Consider the following 12,687-nt stretch of genomic DNA (forward strand, 5'->3'; position numbering starts at 1 on the left):
ACCTCTCCAAACAGGTGAATTAATATGTACTTTATGTGGGTACAACTCATCATAAAGTGATTTCCCATAATCTAGTATTGTACTGATAACTTCCATTGACCCATGTCCAAAATCTCAGAGTACAACGAAAGTGCAACCAAACTACGTCTCATACATGTATACATGCTCAAAAACTGCATTCATAAATCTGAGTAAACCTTGATGTACCTTTAATAACAACTTGACTTCTTTGTTAATTCAGGTCTTTGTATATTGCCAGGACCTGGGTTTGTTTCTGTATCACCACTATAATTCACCTCAAAATGTAACCATTACACCCCTCTACAGTTTCCACAGAGATTGGTAATAGTACGACCCATCTTTCACTGATTCAGATCAAGGTCATAACCAGGTCATGGCATCACTAAAAACCCTGGCATTACAATCTAAGCTAATTAATTATTCTGAGCATGCTCAGTAGTGTTGGGATAGGTAATTTTGGAAAAAAATCATGAAAAAGACCCATTTAGGATTTTCAGATCTGGCAAAAAAATTATGTGCAAATTTGGCAGAGACTTATTCATCAACCTGCCAAGTTTCATCGATATCTGCTGCATAATTTGAGAAAATGGTAGAAACCGGAAATAAGAAACTATACTCTGGAGTTTTTTGTTTTACAAAAAATATATAATTAATTGTCAATTTAGCCTTTTTAACGCGATCACGAAAACTAGTGTGACTGCGAAAGTAATCCTGACTGGACGCATCTGCAGGCGACCTCCTGCGTTGGAATGAAAACCAAAGTGGAATCACTCCAGTGATTATGCTAATTAAAAGATGTTGACGAGCATCCATCTCTGCGATGGAATCGAGTCAACCGTTAAAAGGTTGCGTTTACTTTCTCACACCCACTCATGAATAATCAATGACATCATGAATAATTATTATCAGTCAAATACCCGCAGATGCGTCCAGTCGGGACTTTTTTAACGGTCAGGTTAGTTTTCGCAATCACGCTTATAGGACTAAAAAAACAATTATTTCTTTTTGTAAAAAAAACAAGCAGCCTGACGGCTGAGATAGCCCCGCTGTTAGCAATGAACATTTCAATTAAAGAACTGAAGATATCATTAGAAAATGAACAATATGTATAGTATCAAAGCAATCAGACTTACGTTTTTTTACAAGAAGTCGAAAATTTTACTTTTTCCCAAAAATATTCACCAAAAATAGAGAATTTGAGATTTTGACATGAAGTGAACAAATCTGAGAAAGAACCATCAAAGGTACTTGCATATCAAATTAAAAAACATTCTGACTTGCGGTTTCGAAGAAGAAGTTGAGATTGTAAAGTTGATGACGACGGACAATCAGTAATATGAACAGCTGTGTCAACTTTGTCGACAGTAGAGCTAAAAGTTGACGAGGACGACAGACAATTACTCATATGATAAGCCCCGCTCGACAAAGTCAACAGTGGAGCTAAAAAGTGATTAATGTAATCATAGTATATCATGCTGGGAAAAAGTAAATTAAAAGAAGCAACATTTTATATATTTCCAAAAAAATGGTTTAAAAAGGCTTCATCATACAGACCCAACAGTATTTTTTTTTCTGGAAGTTGTTGATCAAGACATGCTCTTGGGAGCTTCAGCATATTAATACAGGTGTTTGCAGTAGGAAAGAATAATGCATCTTTTAGCTTTTCATAGAATGATAATGAAGGACCTTCTCTATATCCCAAAATTGGCTCATGGAAGTCACATGTAACAAACTTCAGAATGTGGGTCAATGTAATCCCAGATCTTCTACCACCTACAATATATTAAGAAATAGAATGATGTACAAAAATGTATTGGGGTCAATTTTACATTGTCAAGAATTATGTATCTGCACTGCACTGCACACCACACCACCCTACGCACTACACCACACCAAACCATACACCACACCACACACACCACTCCACACTACACCACACAACCCGAACACCACACCACACCATACACTACACCACACCATCCTATACCACACCACACCAAACCATACACCACACCACACACACCACTCCACACTACTCTACAGAATCAATGCAGTACAGTTCTAAATATTATTGGTCCTGTAGTGAAGTAGCAAATAAACAAGCAGCCTGTATGTAATTAAAGATATTGTCATAAAATGAACACATCTGATGCTGGTCAATTCAAGGAATGTACATATACGAATCAAAGCAATCAGCAACAGTTTTTTTGAGAAATTGTTGAAAGTATCAAAAGTAAATAATTGAAGATATTGCCACAAAATTAACAAGTCATTAAAAATGACACAGTCCCCATTACATTTTTTAAAGTTCTCTTTGTGCTTGTCATATTAAAGTGGAGGGGTTGTCACAAGCTTGTCCTTAAAACTTGAATCCCAAGTTGCGTTTACAACAGATTGTTTATTTACATCAAATTCGAACATGTGTTGCGTGAAGACCCCTCCGGTTTAAGACATAGCAAAGAAAAAGTGAAAGCATGTCCATCACATTTTAAACAAACAAGATGGCCGCCAGTCGGGCAAATTTGATCAAATTGCAAATTGAATTGACATGTACATGTATCCATTTATGACATGCTAAATATCAATGAAAATGATACATGGGTGACAGAGATATAGTAATATGGATTCAAATAAAAACAGCCGTTATTCGGCCATCTTTGATCTGATTATGAAACAAAGTGACATGTATGATGTATGTGCCAAATACGAATGAAAATGGCACATAAATCTTAGAAATATAGTAGTGAGGCCAAAAAGTCAGATGGCTGTCAATCGGCCATCCTTGATCCAATTTTCAAACAAATTTGATACCACAAGATACCACATTTAAAAAACAAAACAAGATGCCTGCCAGTCGGCCATCTTTGATCCAATTGCAAAAGAATATGTCATGGACATGTATAATCTATGTACCAAATTTTAATGAAAACTGACAAAGCATGTCCAAAATACAACATTTTCAAAAAACAAGATGGCTGCCAGTCGGCCATTTTGAATCGAATCGCTAAACCACTGCATGTGCATATGTCCCACATAAAGTACTAGGCACATGCTAAGAATGAACGGAATCGGTCCAAAATATGACTCCGGACGGACGGACGGACGGAGACCGAAAGAATTAGAATATTGTCACAAAATGAAAAAAAACGGCTCAACAGATGAAACAGTTTTTGGCAAGCAAAAGCCAAACCAATCCATTAAGTTCAGGCCCACGTCAGTTACCTAGAACTGCATTTGTTTGTTAAAACATCAAAGCTATCAGTCTATTTTAATATGATTTACACAATCTGAATATTATATTTTTTAATATGCAATCATCATTTGACATACAAGAACATGTATGCAAAGATTTATAAAAATTCAATCTACTTGCCTGCTACTTCTCTCAGGTATGCAATGAAGACTGCATAAACTTCATTTTCATACTTGCGGCTGTTTGATCCCTCAGGCTTTAAGAGAAACTTTAGTTTCCGAAAGGTCAAAATGCTATTTTCATTTGGTACAAACAAATACATAAACTGTGGCAGCTTCTTACAAAGCTACAATAAAATCAAAGAAGGAAAATTTAAAAAATAAAATAACTGACATTTCTGAAAAAAAGTTATTCAACATGTAATATGTACAATTTGCTGAACACCCAGTGTTCTCCACGAAGCGTTTCTGAGTAGAAGGTGCAACTCTGACAACTGACAGGTTGTTTGCATCTACTGGTGTATATATAGATATTCCATCTTAACTGATCTAAACTTGACTTTTATTGTCAACCTATTATAGACATTTATTATGTCTGATGTTAACGCATTAAACTAAACTAAACATGACAATGCACAACGCCTAGATTTTTTCTGAAATTATTGAAGTCAAAATTCACCGTTCAAAAGAGACTGCTTGAATAAAATTGAGAAGACATTCAATAAATTCACCATCATTTAAAAATTAATGGCTGACATCATTGACGTTGATGAGACAAAGCGTATCACATGTTTGCATAATCAGTCGTTAATAATCAATACAGGAATACATGAATGAAATGTTTAGAAAGCAGAAGTAAACCACGCTTTGAATGGGAAAACTAAATCATGTAACTAATTCTGTCATTCTGTATCCATCAACTATTTTTTTTTAATGGCTATTTTTTTTAAAACTACCAGCTTAAATGCTTTGACAAGTGGTATGTTGACCTCTATTTGATTTGTTAATTTTGTGACAATATGATCACTTGTCTATTTTTAGTGAATATCTTTGTGATTTTGGGTGAAAAAATGCTATTTTTGACTTCTTTAAATTAACAGCACTGATACTTGGGGTAAGCAAGATTTGTAACCTGGAAAAATTGCACTTGCCATAGCAACAACTGTGTAAACTATCTTGATTGTGATATGTCAATAATATGGTAAAAATAACTATATCTCATCATATCAAACACTATCAACCTTGTTTTGCTGAAGACACCATACAAACACAGTGGACCTATTTTGGTCGTCAGGTCACTAGTTGATAAATGACTTGGCCTTTGAAGTCAAAAGACACAGTTTCAGGTCGAATCGGATATCAGTTCTCAGCATGCAATCTACAACATTCGCTTACGATGAAACTAAGTTGAGTTTTACTTGCATTTCATAACTGAGTAATAATAATCAATGCTTGTGACTTCTCAAAAACAAGCAAGTTATTCGCTGGTAAAATGCTGTAACTGGGCGTAACCCATGAAAAGTTTAAGCTAAAACGTTGTTTTTAGTGATTTGAGATTTAAAATCTGCATTCTTACAACAATGCCCATACATATCTTGCATATGCCAAGTTTATCAAAACCAATTCTGAGCTTTTTAATACAAAGTGATTGCATGGTACTTTCAAAAAGTTCTTGTCGAACCTCTTCTTTCATGAACTGTGGTATTCTACCATTTTGCAATGTACTAAGTCCAGTAAAAAGAAAGGCAAAATATTGGTCAATTGTACAAATGAGGAATGATATATGGTAATTATTTTATTAAAATAGTTTTTTGAATAAGTATAACAATTGGTATCAATATAAAAAAATAAAGAAGTTTAATATTTTATTTCTGACACCATCAGCCTATTTTTTAGGAAAATTTAAGACAATTAGTTGTACACTTTTAATATGCATCTACTCAGAGATGGCTAGTATAACTGAATCATGCCATGTATTTTCATTCACAAGTTAATGTAAATCCAATGAACTTACCCATTATGATACCAACAACCTCATAGTCGTCTGCAAGATGAAGCTTTAAACCATTTTCAAAATATTTATCATTTATTTCCCTCAATACTTCTGTAAAGAATTCTTTCCTTGAACCACCAAAAATCATGGGCTTCCTGTAATTGTAAATATAGTAATATTTTTAACTGATAACATTCTAGCTATAGGTTACAATAGTGAATTTTAAGAAGCAATAAACCAGTTCAGTTATATATAGTTATATACAACTCAGCAAAGGCTTTTTATACACTTGAGATGAGATGCTGTGATCACCAGAACCTACCTCACCATAGAATTCTACTTCTAATGTCAATCTCAGGTTGTTAAGTAAGGCAATTTCATCCATTCCAGTACTTAAAATTTCAAATCTGTCAACCATTATGAAATTGGTTTGGCCTTCTAAGACTTCACTTGAATCATCAATGTCCAATTTCCTTCCAGTCACCATTTGACTTTGAAAATATTTCAATATTTCTACTGGGTCTGAAATATTGTTTTTTTTCGCAATAGTCAAAAGTTACATTTACTGCTATATCCACAGAGTTGGATGGAGGTTTAGTTTCTTCATCAGACTGAAAATAATCATAACTAGTGAGTAATGAATGAGTAAAATCATTGAAAACCAAGTCTTATTAAAATACAACAATTGATTTTGAGATGTAGGTAGAAAAATTGGGTAATTATTATGCAAATTAACACAAAATAGCCACTGGTCTGCCATTTTGAATACATCTATATATCTATAACATGATGTATAGTAAATATATACAATTTTAACATAATCAGTCAAATAATGTCAGAAATACGGCTCCAGAACCGCATTCAGCCAGCCATTTTGAATCCAAATTCAAAAATAAAACGACATGCATCAAGGTCTCTTAATGTTCCATAATGCACAAAAATGGACGCCATTCGGCCATCTTGAATCAGATCGTGAAACAAATTGATGTGCATATGCATAATATTATGTATGATATATGTGTGAAGTTTGAATGTAATCGGTCTAGCCATGTGTAAGATACAGGTCCGGACACACACATGCACAGATACACAGACGCACAGAGTTCAATCTATAAGTCCCTGTTTTCGAGCTGTATCTGAACAGGGACAAAAACAAATAATCAGAGTCGCAATTCATGCGAAACGTTTGGAATTATACTGTCTGTAATTATTACGGTTGCAAAAATAATTGTGATCTGAATTTGGGAATGTTTTTTTTTAATGTAAACTTTGTCTGAAGAAAAAAAAGTGTGCATAAGAATTGAATTTCTAATATTGGTACAAACCAAAACCTTACAGCCAAAATTACATAGTTTGTGAAAATCATTTCACACAAGATCAGATGCTTTGTACAAAATACATGATAGTAAAATATATATTGTGTTAATTCCAGAAATGAGTTTTGATGGATTTTCAAAATTATAGCTGTTATGCATCTTATGATTTGTTATTGTTTACTGAGCTAAATATCCATATTTTGTTGTTGAAAGTCATAAACAAATTTGCAGTTGGGCTGTGCCGTGTGTAAAGTATAGGACAACGAGACAAGGGGGAATCCCCTGCAGGAAAACATGAACTCTTCTATGTGTTAACCAACAACGATTAGCCCAGAATGAAATAAATTTTAAGTTGTTTAAAAACCGTGAGTGTTGATTTGTATGCTATTGCCTGTACTAGGTGTCGAAGAAGCAATATGCCATGTACTGTTAGGTTAATGAGTTAATTAGTATACAAGCAGCTCTGGTCATAAGTATTTCATTAGTTTGAAGCTGCTGGTACTGAGACTTCACTTTTGGAATATTCTGGCTCAAAAGACAGGAACCAATCCCTGTTCCAAATTATCCATAATGATACAAGTGAACGTAAAAAACAATACAAGAACAGCAGAGAATGTACAATTTATAAGCAATGGATTGACTTTGAATTAACCTAGCCTAATATGTCACAGATGTACCCCAATGTAATATTTTACTTTGTTAATTGGTTGTGTTTGTTTTATTGTGGAATAATGTTTGTTAACATAGCGATTGGTATAATTGGTCGTTGGTCTTTCACACCTGTTTATTTAATTTTGGATAAATTTCCAATTTTCTATGCTGCACCTGACACAGAAATATTTTTTAAACAAAAAACTATGTTCAAAAAATACTCACCAAGCGTGGATTATTTTCAATTTCACCAGAAACTTCCAAAGAAACACTACTACTACCAGAGCTACTTCTTTGTTCCATATATTAAAAACACACCATCATATATAGAAGAAATGTTATCTTATATTGGTCAAACGATACCATATATAAACGTTTTGTCATCGTATATTGAAAACACACCATTATATATAGAAGCAATGTCACCATATATTGGTCAAACGACACCATATATAAACGTATTGTCATCATATATTGAAAACACACCATCATATATAAAAGCAATGTCACCATATATTGGTCAAACGACACCATATATAAACGTATTGTCATCATATATTGAAAACACACCATCATATATAGAAGCAATGTCACCATATATTGGTCAAACGACACCATATATAAACGTATTGTCATCATATATTAAAAGCAAGTCGTTATATAATGCAACAATGTCGTCATATACTTAATGACAACCACATAAGACAGTGACGGCGTTCCATAATTTGACATTGTAAGGTTGTGTGTGTGATCATATGCCGCAATATTTATATTTGTTATATATATATTGGTAGAAATGATGAACATTTTTGCAGCATTGCACACGATGGACATTTTAAAAATGTTAGATTTGGCAGTGTTTTTCGTACTTTCTTATGTCATGAGCTGCAAACGGCGAAGAAGCTTATTGAAACTTGTAATACTTCTTGGAATTTCATTTCTAATAGAAGATCAGGCTGTGAAACACGATCTACAATAATTCAAGGTAGTGGTTGTTCATCTGTTATTACAGTTTCTATAGTGATAGTCAGAGCAGTAGCTGTGAATGTTCTTACGGAGAGGTTTATAAAAGTGTAAGTTCTTTCGGATTCCACCTGATCAATTAAATCAGCCCATATAGTCAATTCTATGGAACCAGTATTATCAGCGACAGCTTGTTTGTCAATCATTCTACCACATACATTTTGCTTCTTCACTGCGCCAATTGACTTCAACACTATGGCTGTGATGGTAACCTAGAAAATTAACACACATATAGTTATAAAAATGTTCACAAATTTGCATAATGGCAGTGTGTCAAAGCAGGCCCCAAGTGAAGTAATCATCAAATCAATTTCTCATGGTATTGAAGTAATTTCAATATCAGTAAGATAGAAGACATTAACATTTCATTGTATTTGTATAACGTTTTTCTGACTAGAGATGCTAAAAAGTGCTGTCATGCGAGGTGAATTCAATATTCTTTTTATATTTACTGAACAATAAACATACAACCATAAGAAATATCTGTTTGAACTCATTTAATTCAAATAAAAATAACTCTGGTGTACATCGATAGAAATTTGCAGCAATGGCCACCGCCAACAACCATTTTGGTTATAGGTCATAACAGATCATAACAGATATAGTACTCTCTGCCAAGAGAGGGCGCACTACTACAGTTACTATACATATGCAATATCATAACAGTAATAGACATTAAAGTACACAAACAGTAAGCACTACGAAGTTTCAACCCATTTGAGCAAACAATTTGGTCGAGTATCAACAAAACATGCTGAAAGTTGTTAAATAGTATGCAAACGAATTTATTAAAATATGAACGGAATTGTATGGAAATGAATGTAATTACGTCACAAAGTTTATGTGTACTAAATTTTAATTAATTTCCCAAGTAATTCTTGAGATATTGATGGGAAAATGCTGACACATCCACACGCACATCTGAATGTCATTATGCCCCTTTGTGCGCTGCACAGGGCAGCCAAAATGATTGTTTCAGTAACCCTAAATACGTAAGACACGCTCCCCTTTGCACGTGTTCTCTGTAACGCACGTGCTCACCCAGTTTTGGCAGACCCCCCGACTCGAGTTGTGCTGAAATGCAAATAAAACGCCATGCCCTTCCGCGATGTTCTATTCTACACGGGCGCCGACAACCAATAATTGAAAATTAGAAAAAGGCCAATACATACATTATATAATATTTAGGAAATTCTCAATAAATGAAAAGTACTTACAGGCTGAAAACCAGTAAACATTTCTGTTATTTCCATTATGTGATACTGTTTGACTTTTAGCCACGAATGGATCGCCTTGGAACTTGTAGGTCTGAAATGGCAGGGTTACTTCTTCCAGAAATCAGGTTGACTTTACCAAGTTTCACGGGACTTTTTGATTTCATCATCGATGCAAATTTGTCGTGCTTGTCCAGCGAATAACATACTAACCGTTGATAAGTTTCTCATTCGGTTTGAATCGTACCATTGCAGGAGCGGTTGTTGTTAGTGGAACATTTATCAGGAGAGACACCATATACCCATCGTCCGTTGGTCACTTGATGTTTGCTCTGATTCGTACTGCTTCTGATATCAGTAGCGCCGATTTAAATAATAATAAAAAAAATATATTCACTCTGGGCAATCCAAATCCAAAGCGAGGATCCATGTGGTCTCGTCGGAGACGTTCGGTAAATACTCGCGCAGTTCGAAACAGGGGGGGGGTAATCATAAGATAGATATTATTCTTAAATGCAAAGAGGCATTATAACTATTCATAAAATCTGGGTTATAAATTTGTTATAAAAAATGCTCAACCATTCCAATTTTGTAAATGCCTTCATTAACAGCACAACAAATTATAAAAAAAAATGTCATGACATTTTACATGGGGTTCAAAAACAAAAACCAAATGGTTAGAGGTTGGGTGATATTTGGATCTTGTTGCCACTATTCTTTTCCAGAAAAGTTAAAGACGAATTTGCTTGAGAAGGGATTGTTCTTCAGAGATAAACCAAGTGATGCGATAATTTTTAGGAGATATCTAGGGTGATATTCTTCACCATTGCCAGATATGATCATTGTCTTGAGTAAATAAACTATTCAAGACTCAATCACTCAATGATTCAGATTAGTCTTTTCAAAAAAAAAATAAGAAGCTTATGTATGACACTATGTATGCTGCACATGCATATGGATCTAGCACAAACTTGATCTTGATTAGCATCTCACACTGACAGGAATGGTTTCATTTAAGCATTGACCCTAATGTCTAATTGATTTCTTTTTAGAAATATTTGTGGTACATATAATGATGTTCCGATTGCTTTGAAATACTACTCCTCTGTAATAGCAAGCTTTGTCAGGAAATCACTAAAAGACATAGCTATACCATCTTCTACATGTTCTAATTTTTTTAAAATTTTCAAGTATATATCCTTTAATTTCTTCACTTTCAAATGGTGTAATTGGATAATCAAACCTACAAATTGGCTTACCACATTTGCGACAAGTTTTTGAGTGCCTATGAGTCTAACTTTACTGTTAGATGTAGTTGTCAATGAAATCAGTTATTTCTGAATCTTCACATTTTCCATATACTGGAGTATTCCTTAACCCAGACAATCATGTGTATATGTGCGGATCCCCTTTGCTGCAACTCAACACGGTAGAAGAAAATCACTTTATGGGTTATGATAACACTTCAAGACTTCCATAGACTTTTGAACTCGGTTATCAAAGTAGCGATCACAAGTAATTGGGTCAGTCTGCAGTAGTCTGCAGTAACCAAATGCAGAATCCTTTAAAAGATCAGTTTCAACAAAATTGTCATCATCATCTTCAGTATTGTTTTCCCCATTTATCTGCCTAGCCTTTTTTTCATCATCAGACTTGTCACAGTTGGCATTAAGGAGTTCTTCTAAAGTAATGTCAGATGTTGCCACTCATCCATGTATTGTCAATATTAGTATTAGCCTCCGTATGCATCAACCATCTGAGAGCATCTGGCACTTTCTTCGGTTTTTCTTCAGTTTCATAGCGACAGTTTCATTTTCAGACATTTGTCCAAAGAGTGTATTTATTGTTGGAACAATATCACAAGGAACGTTTACAATATTGCCAAGTATTGATTTCTGACCTTCAAGGGGTAGCTCTCGAATTTGCATAAATGGTATCCTTACGGCTATTAATCTATCTTGAAGTGGATACACATTTATTTAGCAACTGATTATCGTGGCATTTTCCCTTTCTTCAAATCATCATCCACTGATATAAATCCTGCAAAATGTACACTTAGAAGTACAGATAAACTGTCAGACGTTATTACAGATTTATCTATCTTGTGACAAGACAAGTTGTAGAGAGCACAGAGATTTATTGGACAGTTACAATTAAACAGTTTCGTTGTAAACATTTGTTAATTTTACCTTGGCTAGGGCAGAAGCTCTCGCAATAGACGATAAATCCTTTCTTCCTATCTTGTGAAAAATAAAAGTTCACTGACTATAATTGCTACACTCTAATGTTTTTATAGGAGACATGATCATATAAAATGTATCGAATTTCAGTTTATTTGAATCAATGCATTTTGGCAAACTACATTTATAACTTGCAATAAATATATTTATTTCTAATAAAACTGACCAATATATAACTTAATGACAATTTTGGCGATTGATAGTGATGATAGTGTTGCCAACTCGTTTTTCTGTAAACCCATTGTCAGTGTCAGCACCTTAAGTACAGACAAACTAAAAATTCCAGTACACTGGAAACACGAATTCCCTCCCTGCTGAAGATTGCGGGAATTTGAAATATTGACTTGTCAGACACAAAATACAAGAATAGCTACAGTATGAAAAAAAATTTGCGAATCGAGTAAAATAAAATAAATATTTATACAGCTACTGTGTTAACGCACTACAAAAACGTAGCCATTTTCAAAGCGATCACGGGTTCACCCGACTGATTTCGTCCCCAGTCTTTGTTTATTTCCGTGTTTTTTAGTAGAGTTGATTACATAGCACAATCACAACCATCGGAACTGTGTTCATTTTAATCAAGCCTATTTAGTTTCGCTAACGGCACCGCTGGAAAATACACATGGATGTTACAGACACAAACAAACTTGGCAACTCCTGTTTTTATGTAGCACATTCGGACTCGGTCAGTGTTGCGTTAATTGCATCGCGCCGACTCCGTTTTATTTCGTTGCCCGGTGAAAATGTTATTGGCACGAATCAATTTGGTCATTTTGTCATTTGTGGATCGGTTTTCATTGCAAAACTCGCAACAACATAGTAACAAAAGTTCAATGTTCACAAGGACTAGTCATACGAGTTCTACTCGTGACGTTAATTATGATGCTGTTCATGAACATAGGTCCACATTTGATTCCCTACCACATGGTCTTATTACCACCACTATATAGTGTTTCCAAAGGTGTTACATGTAGTAGAGGTCATATTGCATCATACGTTAAGCCTCATATAGACGACTGGTTGTTTAGTCATGT

General features: G+C 34.4%; 2 pseudogenes; both read right to left on the bottom strand.

Annotated features, from left to right (window-relative positions):
• Positions 1-1,528: 1,528 nt before the first annotated feature.
• LOC144363995 (uncharacterized) lies at positions 1,529-7,476 on the bottom strand (annotated as a pseudogene).
• Positions 7,477-8,153: 677 nt separating this feature from the next.
• On the bottom strand, positions 8,154-10,555 carry LOC144364000 (uncharacterized; annotated as a pseudogene).
• Positions 10,556-12,687: the final 2,132 nt, after the last annotated feature.

The sequence above is a fragment of the Saccoglossus kowalevskii genome, chromosome 18, assembly GCF_978046115.1.
Source record: "Saccoglossus kowalevskii chromosome 18, keSacKowa6.1, whole genome shotgun sequence".
Taxonomy (NCBI): Eukaryota; Metazoa; Hemichordata; class Enteropneusta; family Harrimaniidae; genus Saccoglossus; species Saccoglossus kowalevskii.